The following is a 17,752-nucleotide window of genomic DNA, read 5'->3' on the forward strand; positions in this document are numbered from 1 at the left end:
CTGGGGACTGCAACCCAAAAATAAGGTTTCAAGAAAAATATCCTTTGTTCAAATTAACTCTTGAGAATAAACCCTTGCAAAACAAAATACTACACATTTTGTCTGCAAGACCTGTTCAACATTCACCATTTCTAAAATTATTTGAAGAGGCAAAAGGATGGTATTTTTCATGCAGAACACTCATGCCAGAACTGGGAATTGTAAACCTAGATTTATTTAAAACTCAGGTATTTTACAAGTGCTCTGTGACAACCAGTTTATTAAATATTCTGGGAAATCATTTATCTCCTTTCCTTCTCTTGATGTTTTTGTAAAATAAGAAAAGACCTTGTCAAGATAAGCATGACTGCAAAACCAAGTGGGTTTAGGCTATTGTAGGGTGGATTGCCACTCCTCTAGCTATGACAGCCTCTTATAAACAACCCTCTTGAAGTACACTGACAATATTCTCAGCATCAGATAGGGCTTTCAGGATATCTGCCATTGTTATGGTGGTGGTGTGCTTTTGCAATCAGTGACTACATCCATCTTAATAACTGAATTGAATCAAGGCTCATTCTCTATTCTCTGGGCTTTGAATTACTTGTTGTTATAAAACCTTACCTCTCAGAGCACAATGGTCACATTCAAACTGTGTTGCTGTCAACAAAACTGCATTTTTATTTTGTTATATTATAATTTTTTTATTTTTTGATGAGATTGCAATTTAGCCTTAGCAAAAAAAGTGCCAGCAAACACTGAATGAAGATTTTAGCATTATGGAGAAGTACATGCTAGTGCTGAATCCTGCATCCTTGTCCTGTTTAGTTTACTATTGTAAACTGTATTTAGTTTATTATTGTAAAAGTATTTAGTTTATTATTGTAAACTAAATTGGATATAAAAATATTTAGTTTACTATTGTAAACTAAACTAATGCAAACAGCAGGGGTTACACAGAAATTAGAACTCTTATTTCTCAAGCAGGATAATTATGGTTATTTAAAGATCCTATTATATAGATTTTATACGATGAATGTGAGGTGCTGCTTAGGGAGTAAGATTTTTCCAGATTTTAAATGGGAACTTTGTCCTTCAATGCCACCTATCCCTTTTCAATGTGGCTTCTTAGTCCAAATAGTTTTATATTTTCTTTACGTTTTCAACGGAATAGAAGTCCAGGGTGCCAGGGACTTCAGGAGACCTTGACTATAATCTCAGTTGGATGTAGGATTCATTGCCTTGCTCAAGACTTTCACATGGCTACCAGAGATCACACCATTTTCTACTCATCTCTTAGGGGTGCTCAAAGGATTAATTAGTTAATGTGTTGTGAAGCACTTTGAAGATGAAAAGTGCTATATAAGTGCTAAGCTTTATGAGGAAAAAATTGGGGAGGGGAACTGGGTTTGAAGGGTAGATGAAACACTGCTTCAAAATCTCTCATTTGTTATGAAGAGCCTTAATTCTCTCTGAACTATCTGTGATCTGGTTTTCAGAACAGTAAGAAAATCTTTAAAACATCAACCTACTCTGTTTGAACCTGATGAAGGTTACACATGTTTCCCCTCTGTTCTTTCCCTTTAATTAATTGTGATAAATACTTTGGAACTTGCTGTTCAAAGGGCTTCAGCTGCCTGTTACCTCGTAGTAGATATAAAACACTATACACTTGCATGACTTTCTGACAGCTTAAGAGAATGAGAAAAGAATTGGCAATGTGCCCAGGAATGAATGGGAAAAGATTTGAAAGCACCACCACTGTAGCTGGAGCAACTTCAGTGGTGTTTCACATTATGACTGAAATTTGTTGAATCAAAAGAACTTATATCTCATTATTGTCCCTCCACAGACTTCTATTTTTTCAATGCATGGGCTATAGTATGAAGAGTTGAGGTTTGCAGTTTAGTAGCTGGATGTGGATAATATTCCTGGAGACTCTAACAGCTATAAATTTAACCCATGTATCACAAATTATGACATAAAAGTAAAAAAATATCACTTAACAGAAGTTCGATTTGCCTGGCCCTTAAGGACCACTACTTTATAAATGTTATAATAGCAAAAATAGAGACAGAATATGGAGCCAAACAAGAATTAAAAAGAAAAATAAAGAAAGAAAAAAGGAAAGATGAAGAGTGATAAATATTTTCTCCTGGTATTAAGCCAGTTATACAAGATGACATAATTATTATTTTTTGAAAATAACATAAATTAATTTCAAAGTACGCATTCTTTATCATCTGCCTTTAGTATGTCCTTTCATACACTTTTAGTCCTTTTGAATTTGTCAGAAAAAACAAACCAAAATAAGAAGGCAGGAACTTCCAATATTCCCATGTGACATAAACATGAACAATTACGTACTGCGGGTTTTTTGTTGCTGGTTTTAATATAGATAGAAGCAGGCAAAAAAGTCACCACTCTGTCAGTATTACTAAAAATGTTTTGAATTATCACTTCTAATTTGTTCACAAGAGACAACGAGAAGACTACCACACTGCAGCCTGCCTACATGATAAATGCAGTGAGTTTTTAATTGGCTCACTTGTAGCACCACTACTGAAATCACATTGGTAAAATAATTATGTGAGCTGATCTTGATGAGAGAAGAGCTGCCCTCAAATCTGTTGACCAGATGATTAAGTTAGCTTTACAAATGCATCCTATCAGATATGGTGACCACGCTCTATTTTAGAGTAGCTTTAGACCCTCAGTAAGCAAACTTATTAAACTTGCACTACAGAAAAAGAAAACAACAACAGTAATAACCCAGCCCAGCACTATTGCATATCCTCAAAGGCATTTATTTGTTTGGCAGTCTGGAAAATGCCATTGTCCTGTGAATTTAATTGGTGTTTTGAAATACTTCCGCAATTATTGTCAGTATTTTTTTTTTTCATTTTAGCTTTAAGTTTGCCACATTTTATTTCATAATTTGTAATTATATTAATAAAAAATGTTGCTTTGTTCTAAGCTGTTAACATGAATGCAAGGATAATCATACAAAACAAGGCAGTGTTAAGTTTTCAACCAGCAGAATATTGTCAAATCTGAACTAAGTTAATTTAAGCCATTTATGAAAAATTAAGATACATAGCTTTAAAAATCAGGAGGTTAATATTAATATTAGAATTGCAATAAGAGGTCACCAAAATACATGTTTGGCCTGGTGACTTTTCTGCAGCAACTGATCAGTAGCATAGAGTATGAGAATAGGCAAGTACATAGCAATAGTTTCCATCAGTTTGTAGTTGAGGCACTTTTCACACAATAGATGCTATAGCCTTTTTTGACTTTTTGTTTCCCCCATGAATTTGCTTGGTTTTTTTTAAGCCTCCAACAGCTTTGTTATCAACAGTATGTTTTGGACAAGATGATCTGTGAAGAAGTACATCTTTCTAGCAGTTTTCCACCTGTCAGCTGTTATGAATATGCACAGCCCAGGCTTTCAGAAAAAAATCTAAATACATAAGATTTAGAGAGATTACCAAATGAGTATTAACTGTGACATCACAATATTTAAAAGCTGCCTAATCTGAGCAGAATGTTTCAAATATAGTATACAGTAACTATACAGTATGCAATGTCTTAGATATCACACATCCCATTTAAAAACCATCAACCCCCCCCCCCTAAAAAAAACCCCATAGTGCCAGATCATGAGGTCAAGAACTGGTCCATAAGCTGTCATACCACTTAACTGTTAGGCTGACCTCACATATGGTTTTGGCTCAGACTAACTGGCACTATCCATCTCAGACAAGGTGTGTAGAGGATAATACATGTTGAGGGCCATTCTCAAGAGTTTGGTGTGACCTGTCTGTTTTAGGGGTGAACAGAGTTCATGTATCTAAATGTGAGCTACGCTGTAAAATTTGGTCTCAGGGTCCAAGAATGTCCCTAGCTGAATACAGGCATAGCCAATAAAACAGAACTGAACGAAAGAATATGTAAAGGAATGTTTGTTGTTAAAATATACCTTTCCTATTAAGAATCATTCAGATGCTCAAAAGTTAAATGCAGTTGATTACTAAGTAAAAGCAGCTATACAAACAAATTTCTTTCCTTCCTGTATTTTGTTGATCTACATGGTAATTACTGATAATAAAGGTAAACTAAGACTTAAAACTCACTGAGCAGTATGGCCTATTCCAGTTAAACGTCTTACCTTGATGTTGTGACCCCTACCTATATACTTACCTACCTGCCTACCTTCCCAAGTATTTTCCTATCCAATTATTGGCCAAGGTAGAGTATTTCTCAAGGGTAAGTACCATTAGCACAGTCACAATAATTTTTTATATGATATCATAGATATTTGGGGAAATATGTTATAATATTATGTTACAGGTATCATCCAAACCAATTTGATGAATATTTCCAGGCCAAAATGTCAAGACATAATTATATTAATTACACAGAATTATGTGTATGCTTGTGCAGATATGATTTATAAGTACCACATCCCTACACTGTTCCTCAAACTGCTTTTATCCACAACACATACCGTTTGAAAAAAGAGGGATCTGTTTGAGCAAATGCTATAGATGTAGCTTAGCTGATTACTGTGTGCTAAAAATACTGAAGTCCACGTCCTATATTAATTGATTTCTTTAATGAGTGCTAAAATGTTAGCCAATATTTTAAGTCATTGCCTTCATAAATCTAATATAAAGTTATTTCATCTGAATCTAATAATTTTTTTTTTCCATGTGATTAAGACTTTGGTAATACATTTTAGTTTTCTACCTTAATATTGTCACAGATTCTGAAAAGATATTTGCAGAATTGATTGAATGTTTCTGAGTTTATTGCAACTTTTTTAAGACTCTAACTTTGAGAAAGTGTTTTGCTCTCAAGTTGACAGCTTTATTCCAACCCTAAGGCATCTCTGATAATTAATAACTGTGTCAGATCGGTTCATCTTAAGCAGATGTGCTATGCAGGGTTTTTCCTTATCTCCCTTGTTTTCTACCTTGGTAGGTGACCTTTATTAAATTATGTTTCAAACTAGGAATTAATGACATTCAGATTCCATAGGGCAAGATGAGAATGCCATTATCTCAGCTCGTACAAGAAGCTGTATCATTCTGACTATATCTAACTCACAGACTTTTTGTTTTGTATTTTAATGCAGATTTCAGTAGAACTAGCATTAAGAACTAATCAGGATAAATTATTCCTATATGATTCAACTTTATTTCTCCTTTATTTTTCATTTACTTTCCCTTTTAATATATACAAAATGTTTTTATCTGCTTAATTTTTACATATTTCTCAACTTTTTTGCATTTATGCTCATCTATTGTCTAACAGAAACTATTTCTGAAGATGTTATGCATGTGGGTATTTATGCACTAATGTTTCCTTCTCCCATGTAAAATATAAAGGAATAAATATGAGCTTCAGGGATCTAGTTATTCATATAAACTTCCTGTGTTTTTGGTTTTGTTTTTTTTTTTGTTCTGTGGCTTTAAGATGCAATAAGGGAAAAACTCATGATTGGCCACACAATGGTATAAAGTTAGATCTTACTAGAAAAGAAGAAACTAACCCACATAAACCACCAAAAGTATCAAGTCTATCTAATTGTGGTATGTTTAACTCAGCTAAGGGCCAAATACACACCGAGCAACATCTTACTCCCCCTCCTCAACAGAATGGGGGGGGGGGAATAATATGGAAAAATTGTGGGTCAAGACAAAGACAGGGAGATCACATACCAGTAACTATCAAGGCAAAAGAGACTACTCAAGAGAAAATAATTTAATTTACTGCAAATTGAGTTGGACAGTGAGAAACAAAGACAAAACTAAAAATAGTTTACACACATACCCCTTCTCCCCAGGCTTAACTTCACTAATGACTCTTCTACCTCCTCCCCCAAGGAGTGCAGGAGGATGGGAACTGCAGTTAGTCAGTAACAATTCCTCCCTACTGGTACTTCCTCCTCACACTTTTCACCACTCCTGTCTTGGTCCTCCCCACAGAATATAAACATAGAACAGTTTTGGTTGGAAGGGACCTCCAAAGATCATCTAGTCCCTGCCCCCAATCACAGAAGGAACATTTCCCACTAGTTCACACTGCTCAAACCTGGGACCCCAGAGCAGGATGCAGTACTCCAGGTGTAGTCTCACAAGAGCAAAAGAGAGGGGAAGAATCAAACTCCCTTGACCATTTGGCATAATGGATTGGAGGATATGATTTCAATCATGACGGGCTTTGAGCAATTTTATCTAGTGGAATATGTTCATGGCTTGTAGTTTAAAGGTCCTTTCCAACTCAACCCATTCTATGATTCTATGAAATGTTTCAGTACTTATTAATTCTGATTAGCCTCCAAGTGTCTGGTGTAATGGGTACAGATCAGCTATTGGTTCATTTTATTATATTTGCCAGGATAGAATAAGTATTTTTTATATCTTACAGTATCATAGCTAGAATTACATATGGTAATATGAATTTGTCTCTGTTTAGGTAACAGAATTTAGTCCTGTCTACATATTAAGTATCCATGCTGAAATTTTCTAAAGGTTACAGTGTTTGTGACCTGAAGGATCTGAATTATTTGCTATGATGTTTTCAAAACTAAAGTTACAGATAGTCTTAGAAATACAAGAAAATAATTCAGTGCTTTACACAGATTGAGCTGTTGGCTATGGTAGGGTATTATTCTTTCCCCTTCTTTCCCAGAAGACCCAGTATATCCTGCAGAGTGTCTGCATTCAATTCAGAGGACAATGAGAAATTCAGGTTTCTGTTGAGATTTGGAAGGGGTGAAAAATGACTTATACCACTATTTATTTCTTTTTCCTTCAAGTTCTGAGTGCTATTAATTTTAAAATAATTTGGAAATATATAGTGCCAACAATCTACACTGCAGCTTTTATGGTGGAGTGGAACTTTAAGTTTTGAATATTTTTTTAATACACATGATAATGAAATTGTGAATTAAAAAAAAAAATTATTCTCTGTACTCCATAGGATTAATCATTTTTACTACACAGAGAGGATGACTGAGGTCGCTCTTGGTAGTAGCAAATTTTTTATTCACCTCCCAATAGGAAACTGGGGTATATCACTTTAGAAGTATTCATGTCAACCCTATAGTTGAAAAATGAACCCTGGGGAAAGAAAACCTATCACCAGCTCCCATGTCCTACCGTGAAAACACTGATGACTATATAATTGAGGTGACATTGGCAAAAAGCCTATGCAATTTTTTCTTATCTAAGACAGTCCTCTGCTCTATGTGGGATTGTTTTGAGACCTTGGGGTAAATCAAAAGGGTTTTGTTTCTTTATTTAAAAAAAACAAAAAAACAAAAAAAAAAAAACAAACCAAAAACAAAAAAAAACCCCTAGAATACTATTAATAGAACAGTAGGGAATGGACCTAATCTGTAACCAAAAAATTAACTATTTAAAATAAAATTAATTCGAATCCCTAAATTCTTGTTTTATTAAACTTGCCTACAGCACACAAGTAATACAAAAGCTGAAATGGATGACAGCAAGCCAGGAACTGTTATTGCAATGCCTCAGGTGAATGTTAGACATACTGAAAGAAAAGTAGCCTCTTTTTATTAAGACAGCTGGTAAAGCTATGAACGTTTGCTTTTTGCTGTGGTTTTTTTATTTTTTTGTTTGTTTGTTTGTTTTATTTATTTCATGCTGAAATTCATGCGTGTTTGGAGACTAATTAGAGTACTGAAAAGCCAAATCACGGAAGTGCCCCTCATTTTTCCTTTGAGCTGAGTAGACATGACATATATACCTCCAATTACTCTAATAATTATTTCTAACCTCCCTAGTTTTGTCATTTAGGTTTTTTTTTTCCCTTTGTCAGTTTTTGAGACAACCATAGTTGAGGGCTTTTTAAGATGAAATTGATAAAAATATCTTTCAGTTCTTTTCTTTATATATCTCATGATGATTTGAGAAAATCAACACAAATATCAGATGTCGCAAATATGACGCATATATCTATCATTGCTGGCATATCAGATGGTGGGTGCTAATGGCGTGTTTTTTCAGCTGTTTTAACCAATGGAAAGATTATATAGCTTGATCCATGAAGCCAATTTTTCCTCTAATACTTCTCATATATTACATTAACTGAAAGTTCAAAGTAGAAATATTGACCTTGGAGATCTAAAAATAATTTCCCCTGAATAGAAAAAGAAAAAAAAAATCCTATTCTTTCTGAAGTCAGGCCATTGGAGAGGATTTGTCCTGAGATCTAGGAAGACTCTAAGAATGAGAAAAAGACAGACTATCTCTGGGGACAATACTCATATCGTATGTACTGTCAGAAGATTACATTTTAGACAAAATCACACCATTAGGGAACTATAGAAGCATAGAATGAAATGTAGATACAACAAAAGTAAGCAATTTAGAGCTCAAGTTATACCTGTTAAGTTGAACAAATTGCTAGATTTAGTAAAGAAAATAGACATGAAGAGTTACCTGATCCTAATAAAGGCATTCCTCATAGCGTGAAGAGAGGAAAGGACATATAATAATGGCAAAATCTGCAGGCATAAAGAACAGAAAGATGCCTAAAGTCAAGATGTCCTTTATGCAACTTCTAATTGCTCACAGAAAGCACTTAGATAGTGGTGTTTGAAAGTCACCATCTTAAAATCACTGGTGTCTTACTTCAGAAGATTAGCCAGTCTGAAAGATAGCTCAGCATTCCTTGATCAGGAGATGCGATGATGGTGGGAAGATGCTCTTATACTTTGAGGCAATGTCACTTTGTGGTAATGGTCGCTGAGCAGCAGTAACTCTTCTCAAACACATTGCTGCCCACAGCTGTGCTTTTATTCACTCTCACTGGCCCAAAGACCAGAAACGTCCTTATCAGAAAAGGTGTCTAAATTTATTAGACTGAAAATCCGAAAAGGTTTCGTGAAAGCAGCCTCTGGTTTGTACATCTCATTAGTGTCCAAGTAAGAAAAAAGATCTACCAAACTACTTAACTGTATCAGTGGTGATGGTTTTTGAAACAAACACAGAAATGTAACTCTAGGCAAACAGTAAATTTTAAACACAACTGCATTACTGTGGGGGCCAAAGGCCAGGAGAACTGGTGGAGTATCTAAGAACAAATTTTATGCTTAGATGCCAATTTAAGTGTAGAAGTCCTGCTCTGCATTCTATCACCTTTGAAGTGTTTTATTTTCACATCACATTATCTTTCACCTTTCTGTATGAAAAGTTCAGACGTCTCAGAAATAAAAAATACAAAACCTCTGCTAAACAAGTAACAGTGTTACAACAATAAACTCTAAAAGATTCATTTTAAAAGATGGTCATTTATATCCCAGAGCACTGCTGCATATTTCTTTCATAGCATATTTTCAGCTATTTTACAGTTTTGCCACAAACTGAATTCCCAATATGATCAATGTGAAAATAACCCTTATATGATCTATATGATCCCAAAAAAGGTTTAAAGTATGACAGGTATCCATCTAATTATTATAGCAAACTACTTTAGCAAGAAAACAATGATAGAATTAATAGGTTTTTAGTGTACACTGATTGTTCTTAGAAATCCAGCAATTCTACACAACATTAATGTAGAAATTTGATTTTTTTATATTTTAAAAGGTACAAAATAATGCATAGAAATATGTATCATAGCCAAATACAATAGATATAGCTAGTGTAAAATAGAATTCAGATACTGCTATAAGATATTAAGGAGGGTTATAACTAGATGATCTTTAGAAGTCCCATTCCAAACCATACTACAATTGTATTCTATTATTACATAATTCTATAACCTTTCTTTCTGTTTGTAAGGTTGCTTTGGTTTGGATTTCTTTTAATGCAAGGTTTATTTTGATTGAAGAGAAAAAAGTTTGAGATTTTTATTCTGAGAAAGAAATTCTCACACTAAAAAAATGCTTACACTGGTCAGTAAAATATGGCAAGTTTTTTACAAGGTAACTAGAAATAACTAAAAAAGAGAATAAGAATAGAAACAGAAATATATCTGAACTCTGAAAGTGTATCTAATACTGTTGTGGTTTAAATCCTCTCGTCAAGTTAGCCACGCAGTTCACTCCCCCCCCCCCCCCCCCCCTTTCATCCCCTCTTTCCCCATTCCCGGAGGGATGGGGAGGAGAATGGAAAGAATGTAACTCCCACGGGTTAAGATAAGAACAACCCAGTAACTAAGGTGTAACACAAACCACTACTACTACCACCAATAATAACAATGATAAGGGAAATAACAAAGGAAGAGAATACAATACCACCCATCGAAAACCAGCCCAACCAAGCAGTGAGCCAGCCCTTCTGGGTAATTCCCAGTTACATCCTGGGCATGACGTGCTGTGATATGGAATACCTCTTTGGCTAGTTTGGGTCAGGTGTCCTGCCTCTGCTTCCTCCCGGCTTCCCCTCCTCCCTGGCAGAGCATGAGACTCACAAAGTCCTTGATCAGACTAAACGTTTGAGCAGTAACTAAAAACATCAGTGTTATCAGCTCTGTTCCCAGGCCGAAAGTCAAAAACACAGCACTGCACCAGCTACTAAGAAGGAGAAAAAATGACTGCTACTGCTGAACCCAGGACAAATACCTATTCAATTCAGCTACATAACCATAGCTGCTTGTCATTATTTGAAATATTCTAGTGTATTTGAGACATCCGCATGTGCATTTCAGAGTAAAACTTGACATACACAATATGATCAATCTGCTCAGCATGATGATAACAATAAAGATCCACAAAAGAACCTGTAAAACTCAGAAGTATCTCACAGAACAATGGAAGACCTTTTTTTGATCACTTCCCATTTTTCTAAATGCTTTCTGTTTGACATTTAGTCAACATTAGTCTTCATTATATCTCCAAGTGTTGACACCAAATCAAAGCTGCTGCAGTTGATGTGTCCCTTAAGAAAAAATATGACTCCATTAAATTGTTCTATTGTTCCTGAAGGAACATAAATTCCATAAAACCAACTGCTTGTTCAATCTGAGATAAGTTTGTACTTGTATTTTTTACAAGCTGATGTCATTTCACCTTAATAATGAAAATATAAACATAACACTTGTGTTAGATATTGTCAGTGTGAAGTGCTGACATCCCATCAGAATCATTACAAAGAAAAGCTTGGATTTCTTTGGGCTAATATTTGAAGATTATCTAAGGCAAATGAAAATAAGATGAGCATGGACAGGATTTTTATACCTAGCTATAGAATTTCACTGCCAGAATCAGAGTCTATCTTTTGGTTAATTCAGACTGATTTTGTCCTATAGGAAGTCTAGTGCCATTTTGGCCATATTACATAATCCTCTTCCAGGGAGTTTTCTCCTTATTTAAAGGACATATTTATTAATATTCAGACTGTCAGTTACTCTGTGGATTAATCTCTGTTAAGTATTTCTCAAAGTCTTAAAGACAAACTGTGTCCTGACAACATGAAGAGTCTGTGTTTAGAGAAAGTGAAAAAAACTAACCAAAACCAAACCAAACCAAACCAACCAAAACCCCAAAACAAAACAAAACAAAACCTTCCCTCTTATGGTGTAAGGCAAGTTTAAACAGCACAGAAAGAAGCTGATCTATTGTTTAAGAACTCACCACTCTGTGTCAACATTGACCACATCATAGAATCATAGAATCATAGAATAGTTAGGGTTGGAAAGGACCTTGAGATCATCTAGTTCCAACCCCCAATTAAAGGAGGAAGCGATTTTTAACCAGTTTCAGGAACTTCCTCTCTTTTGACTGAGTGTCCTGGGTTCAGCAGCAGCAGTCAGTTTTTCTCCTTCTTAGTAGCTGGTGCAGTGCTGTGGTTTTGACTTTCGGCCTGGGAATAATACTGATAAAGCCGATGTTTTCAGTTGTGGGTCAGAATGTTTACCCTGACCAAGGACTTTGTGAGTCTCATGCTCTGCCAGGGAGGAGGAGAAACCGGGAGGAAGCAGGGACAGGACACCTAACCCAAACTAGCCAAAGAGGTATTCCATACCACAGCACGTCATGCCCAGGGATATAACTGGGAATTACCTGGAAGGGCATGTCCTCTTTTCTGTCGGGCTCTTTTCCGGCAGGCGGTATCATATTCTCTTCCCTTGTTCTTTCTCTTATCATTATTATTATTGGTGGCAGCAGTAGTGATTTGTGTTATACCTTAGTTACTGGACTGTTTTTATCTCAACCCGTGGGAGTTACATTCTTTCGATTCTCTTCCCCATCCCTCGGGGGGGGGGGGCGAGTAGAAACTGCATGGTTCTAATTTACGGCCTGGGCTTAAACCACGACACTGGGGAAATGGAAAACCAAAGGGACACCTTTTTACTTTTGGCTGCTCTCTCAATATTCAGTAGTCAATATTCAGTAGTCAATTCAATATTCAATATTCAGTAGCATTTTCGTGTTTTGCATGAACATGGAAATTTCAAAAAGTTGGATTCTCATCCAACTCTATATCTGAATTTTCATTTTAGATATCTAATGAAACATGAACAAGTGTGCAAACAATGAAAAAGTGAGTAACTTTTTTTATTAAGTGCTATTTTTCAAACTCTGTGCTTTAAATATAGAAATCCTGTGACTCACATGTCTTTTTCTAAGAACCTTTATACTTAAGGTCAGAATGTTTCTTCCAGGAACTGCATGTACAGCAAATAATAGCAATGTTCTTTGTCCATTTCTTGTAATATTTTCTGAGGGAATATTACTTGATAAGAGGAGATGAAAATTAAATGGTCATAGCAGTGCTTTTCATTACAGCACAATTATAGACTTGTTCAGTAAATACTTGATGCATTACTCAAATTCTAGCTACTGACTTATGTTTTTCCCTGCCTCTTAAAATGAGATGGCTGATGTGACTCTGGAGACATAGAGGAGATTCAGACCCCAAAAAACAGATACCAAAAAAACATAAATGAGAAGTTTCTCAAAACATTTGCCAAGCACAGATACTCTTTAGAACCCTGATCACAAAATACCCAGTCATGCTCCAGCTGTGGACAACAAGGTTGAACCTCGTGTAAGGTAAATTTGACTGCTTCTTATTATGCATTACATTGTATAGTATACTTCTGTCTCTATACCAAGATCAAAATATTAGGTCTTCAGATAAGACTGTACCTTGCTGGTCAGGCCTATAATTTTCTGTGATCAGTGAAGGTCTTCATACACATCAGTACTTCCAATTGGGAAAAATAAAAAGAGCTTTTTCATAATTTAAAATTTGTGGGATTCTTTTCTCCCTAATCTTTGGATAGGGTAATAAGGCCGTTCTTTTTAAACAATATTGTATGTGTTTAAGTATCCTTGAAGCCATTAGTTACTCTACCTTTCACAAATGTAACTGACAACTGTATGGGTTATTTATTAAATTTAGAGGAATTTAATCTCACAGAACAAATATTTAGAGTTTGTCAAAATTATGTAATGTTTTAAGTGCAGATTTATACCAAACTGCTTCAACTGGTCAATTGCCGAGGTGAGTAGCTCAAGAGAGGATGCCTTCAACACCTGAGCTGAGGGAAGCTCAGCGTTCAGCAGCCTCAACTCAGAAAGACAAGAGCCACAGAGGGAGCCTCAAGCCCTTGACAGGACTTGCCCAGGAGCCGGCAGCTCAGCTGACGCCAGCAGCTCACTCACAGGGGGTGGCTCCAGGAGGGATGGCACCAGCCCTGGGTGGTTAAAAACCTGCCCCAGAGAGTGCAAGCAATCAAGACATGTCGAGGCATTTTGTGCAGCAGTTCATGAGGGCAGGCAAGCTGGATGGTGAGCACTCGCCTTATGACCAGGGCCCAGTCTGGGAGCTCTGCTCTGGCTGCTCTGGTGGTGGCCAGCATAGGCATTCAGACAGAGCCGATGAGAGGGGAGGCTGCAGTGCAGAGCTCGAGTTGTAGAGAGAGAATGGCTGCACTGGTCTCCCAAGGCGAGGGTCCACAATGGGCAGGGCTGCACTCAGTGCTCCCTGGTGGAGGTCCTGCTGCAGCAGATGGCTGAGCTGCGGGATGCTTTCAATTGGCTGTAAGATGTCAGGGAAGCTGAGAGGAAGCAGCACTGCTTGCTCCAGGCCCAAATTGCGCAGGGGCCTCAAGCGTCCACTGTAGCTCATGCAGGAAAGAAGGAGGCTGTTAACCCACAAAGCTGGGAAATAGTAACAAAAAAAAAAAAAAAACAACAAAAGAAGGAGGAAGAAGACAATTAACAGCAAGAGGCTTCCTCCTAAATCTGATGTCCCCACCCAGAACAGCTTTGCAGTTCTGCAGGTGGCTAACAAGGAAACACAATCGCACCATGAACAACTGGCTGATGCACTGGTAAAGATCACTACTGGTGCTGCCAGGAAAAAGCAGCAGGTCGTAGTAGTAGGGGCCTCTACTTTGAAAGGGACAGAGGCATCCATTTGTCAACCTGACTCACTCTTAAGGGAGGTGTGTTTCCTACCAGAGGCTCGCATCAGAAATGTTGCAGAGGGGCTGCTTGCGCTAGTAACTCCCACTGACTATTACCCAGTTCTAGTGATCCATGTGGGTCCTAGTGATATAGATAGCAATAGCCTGGAGAGCATCAAGAAGGACTTACAGAGCCCTGGGAGAGGTGGTTAGGGGCTCTGGAGCTCAGATAGTCTTTTCATCAATTCTCCAGGATAAAGGGGGTGACATTAAAAAGGCTAGGAGGGTTGGCCAGGTTAATAAATGGTTAGAAGGGTGGTGCCATAGTCAGGGGTTTGGGTATTTAGAACATGGGACCCAATGTAGTAGGTCAGGTCTACTGGGGGCTGGTGGAGCTGGTCTGACAATAAAGGAGAAGAGTGGTTTTGGTAGGAGGCTTGCCAGGCTGGTCAAGGTTGCTTTAAACTAAATGTGTTGGGGGAGGGGGGAATCATTCCATCTCAACATTCCCAGTCAGTTGCCAGCATGTATAATGAATGCTTGAAGCAATGTAGAGATATTCCAGCTGCTCCAGCCAATGAGCTCGGCTCAGATGCCTCTATACAGATGCCCGTGGCATGGGGAATAAACAACAGGAATTAGAGATGTGTGCACGTCTATCGGAGTATGATATAATAGGCATCACAGAAACATGGTGGGATGGCTCCTATGACTGGAGTGTTGGAATGGAAGGTTACAGGCTCTTGAGAAAAGACAGGCCTGGCAGGCGGGGAGGAGGAGTTGTTATTTATTTTAGGGACAGTCTGGAGAGTATGGAACTCTGTGGATGGGTGAGCAGTCGACAGAGAGTTTGTGGGTCAGGGTTAAAGGGAGAACAGTGATGGGAGACATTACTGTGGGGATCTGTTACAGACCACCTGATCAAGAGGATTCTGTGGATGAAGCACTCATCAGACAGATGGGAATAGCCTCACCCTCGCAGGGCCTTGTTCTCATGGGGGACTTCAACCACCCTGACATCTGTTGGTGCAACAGTACGGACCAGCACAAGCAATCCAGGAGGTTCCCTGATTGTGTGGAAGACAATTTCCTTCTGCAAGTAATAGAGGAGCCGACAAGGAAAGGTGCCATGCTTGACCTCGTGCTCACCAACAGGGAAGAGCTCGTTGTAAATGTGACACTCCAGGCCAGCCTTGTTTGCAGCGATCATGAGACAGTCGAGTTCAAGATCCTCAGGGCAGTGAGAAGAGTGTGGAGCAAGCTCACTGCCCTGGACTTCAAGAAAGCAGACTTTGGCCTCTTCAGGAACCTGCTTAGTAAGATTCCATGGGATATAGCTCTAGAGGGCAGGGGGGCCCAAGACTCTTGGTTGATATTCAGGGATCAACTACTGCAAGCTCAGAAGTATTGCATCCCAACTAGAAGGAAGTGCAGCAGGAGGGCCAGGAGACCTCCTTGGATGGATAAGGAGCTGCTGAGGGAAATCCGAAGGAAAAAAGAGGATTATAAAAGGTGGAAGCAAGGACAGGCTGCCTGGGAAGAATACAGGGATGTTTGGTAAGCTAGGGACCAGGTTAGGAAAGCTAAGGCCCAGTTAGAATTGAACATGGCTAGGGATGTTAAGGATAATAAGAAGGGATTCTATAGGTACGTAGCGAATAAAAGACAGGCTAGGGACAATGTAGGCCCCCTCCAGAAGATATCGGGAGAACTGGCTACCCTGAATTTGGAGAAGGCTGAGATTCTTAATGACTTCTTTGCCTCAGTCTTCACTGGCAAAGGCTCTGACCACACCACCTAAATGTTGGAGGGCAGATGCAGGGACTGTGAGAATGAAGACCCTAGGCCCACTGTAGGAGGGGATCTGGTTCGAGACCATCTTAAGAACTTAAACGTACACAGTCTATAGGACCTGATGAAATCCATCCGTGGGTCCTGAAGGAGCTGGCGAATGAAGTTGCTGAGCCACTGGTCATCATATTTGAAAGATCATAGCAGTCAGGTGAAGTTCCCGATGACGGGAAAAAGGGAAATATAACCCCCATTTTCAAGAAGAGGAAAATGGATGACCCAGGGAATTACAGACCAGTCAGTCTCACCTCCGTGCCTGGCAAACTCTTGGAGCAGATTCTCCTGGAAGGCATGCTAAGGCACATGAAAAACAAGGAGGTGCTTGGTGACAGCCAGCATGGGTTCACTAAGGGGAAACCCTGCCTGACCAATTTGGTGGCCTTCTATGATGGGGCTATGGAACTGATGGACAGGGGTAGAGCAGTTGATGTCATCTACCTGGACTTGTGCAAAACGTTTGACACTGTCCCACATCCTTGTCTCTAAATTGGAGACATCAATTTGATGGGTGGACCACTCGGTGGATAAAGAACTGGCTGGATGGCCGCATGCAAAGAGTTGTGGTCAATGGCTTTATGTCCGGCTGGAGACTGGTAACAAGTGGTGTCCCTCAAGGATCGGTGTTGGGACCGGTCTTGTTCAACATCTTTGTCAGTGACATGGACAGTGGGATTGAGTGTGCCCTCAGCAAGTTTGCTGATGGCACCAAGCTGTGTGGTTTGGTTGATACGCTGGAGGGAAGGAATGCCATCCAGAGGGACCTCAACATGCTTGTGAGGTGGGCTGATGCCAACCTGATGAAGTTTAACCATGCCAAGTGCAAGGTCCTACACGTGGGGTGGAGCAATCCCAGGCACAGCTACAGGTTGGGCAAAGAAGAGATTCAGAGAGCCCTGCGGACAAGGACTTGGGGATGTTGGTCGATGAAAAAATTAACAAAAGCCGTCAGTGTGTGCTCGCAGTCCAGAAAGCCAACCGTATCATGGGCTTCATCAAAAGGAGCGTGACCAGCAGGTCAAAGGAGGTGGTCATGCCCCTCTACTCGCTCTCATGAGACCTCTCTTGCAGTACTGTGTGCGGTTCTGGTGTCCTCAACATAAAAAGGACATGAAGCTGTTGGAACAAGTCCAGAGGAGGGACATGAGGATGATCAGGGGGCTGGAGCCCCTCCTGTATGAAGATAGGCTGAGAAAGTTAGGGCTGTTCAGCCTGGAGAAGAGGAAGCTGAGTGGAGACCTGATAGAAGCCTTCCAGTATCTGAAGCTGCTGGGGATGGACTCTTCATTAGGGACTGTAGTGACAGGACAAGGGGTAACGGGTTCAAACTTAAACAGGGGAAGTTTAGATTGGATATAAGGAAGAAATTCTTTACTGTGGGGGTGGTGAGGCACTGGAATGGGTTGCCCAGGGAAGTTGTGAATGCTCCATCCTTGGCAGTGTTCAAGGCCAAACTGGATGAGGCCTTGGGTGGCATGTTTTAGTGTGAGGTGTTCGTGCCCATGGCAGGGGGTTTGGAACTAGATGA

This window comes from Psittacula echo (genome assembly GCF_963264785.1).
Source record: "Psittacula echo genome assembly, chromosome: 3".
Taxonomy (NCBI): Eukaryota; Metazoa; Chordata; class Aves; order Psittaciformes; family Psittacidae; genus Psittacula; species Psittacula echo.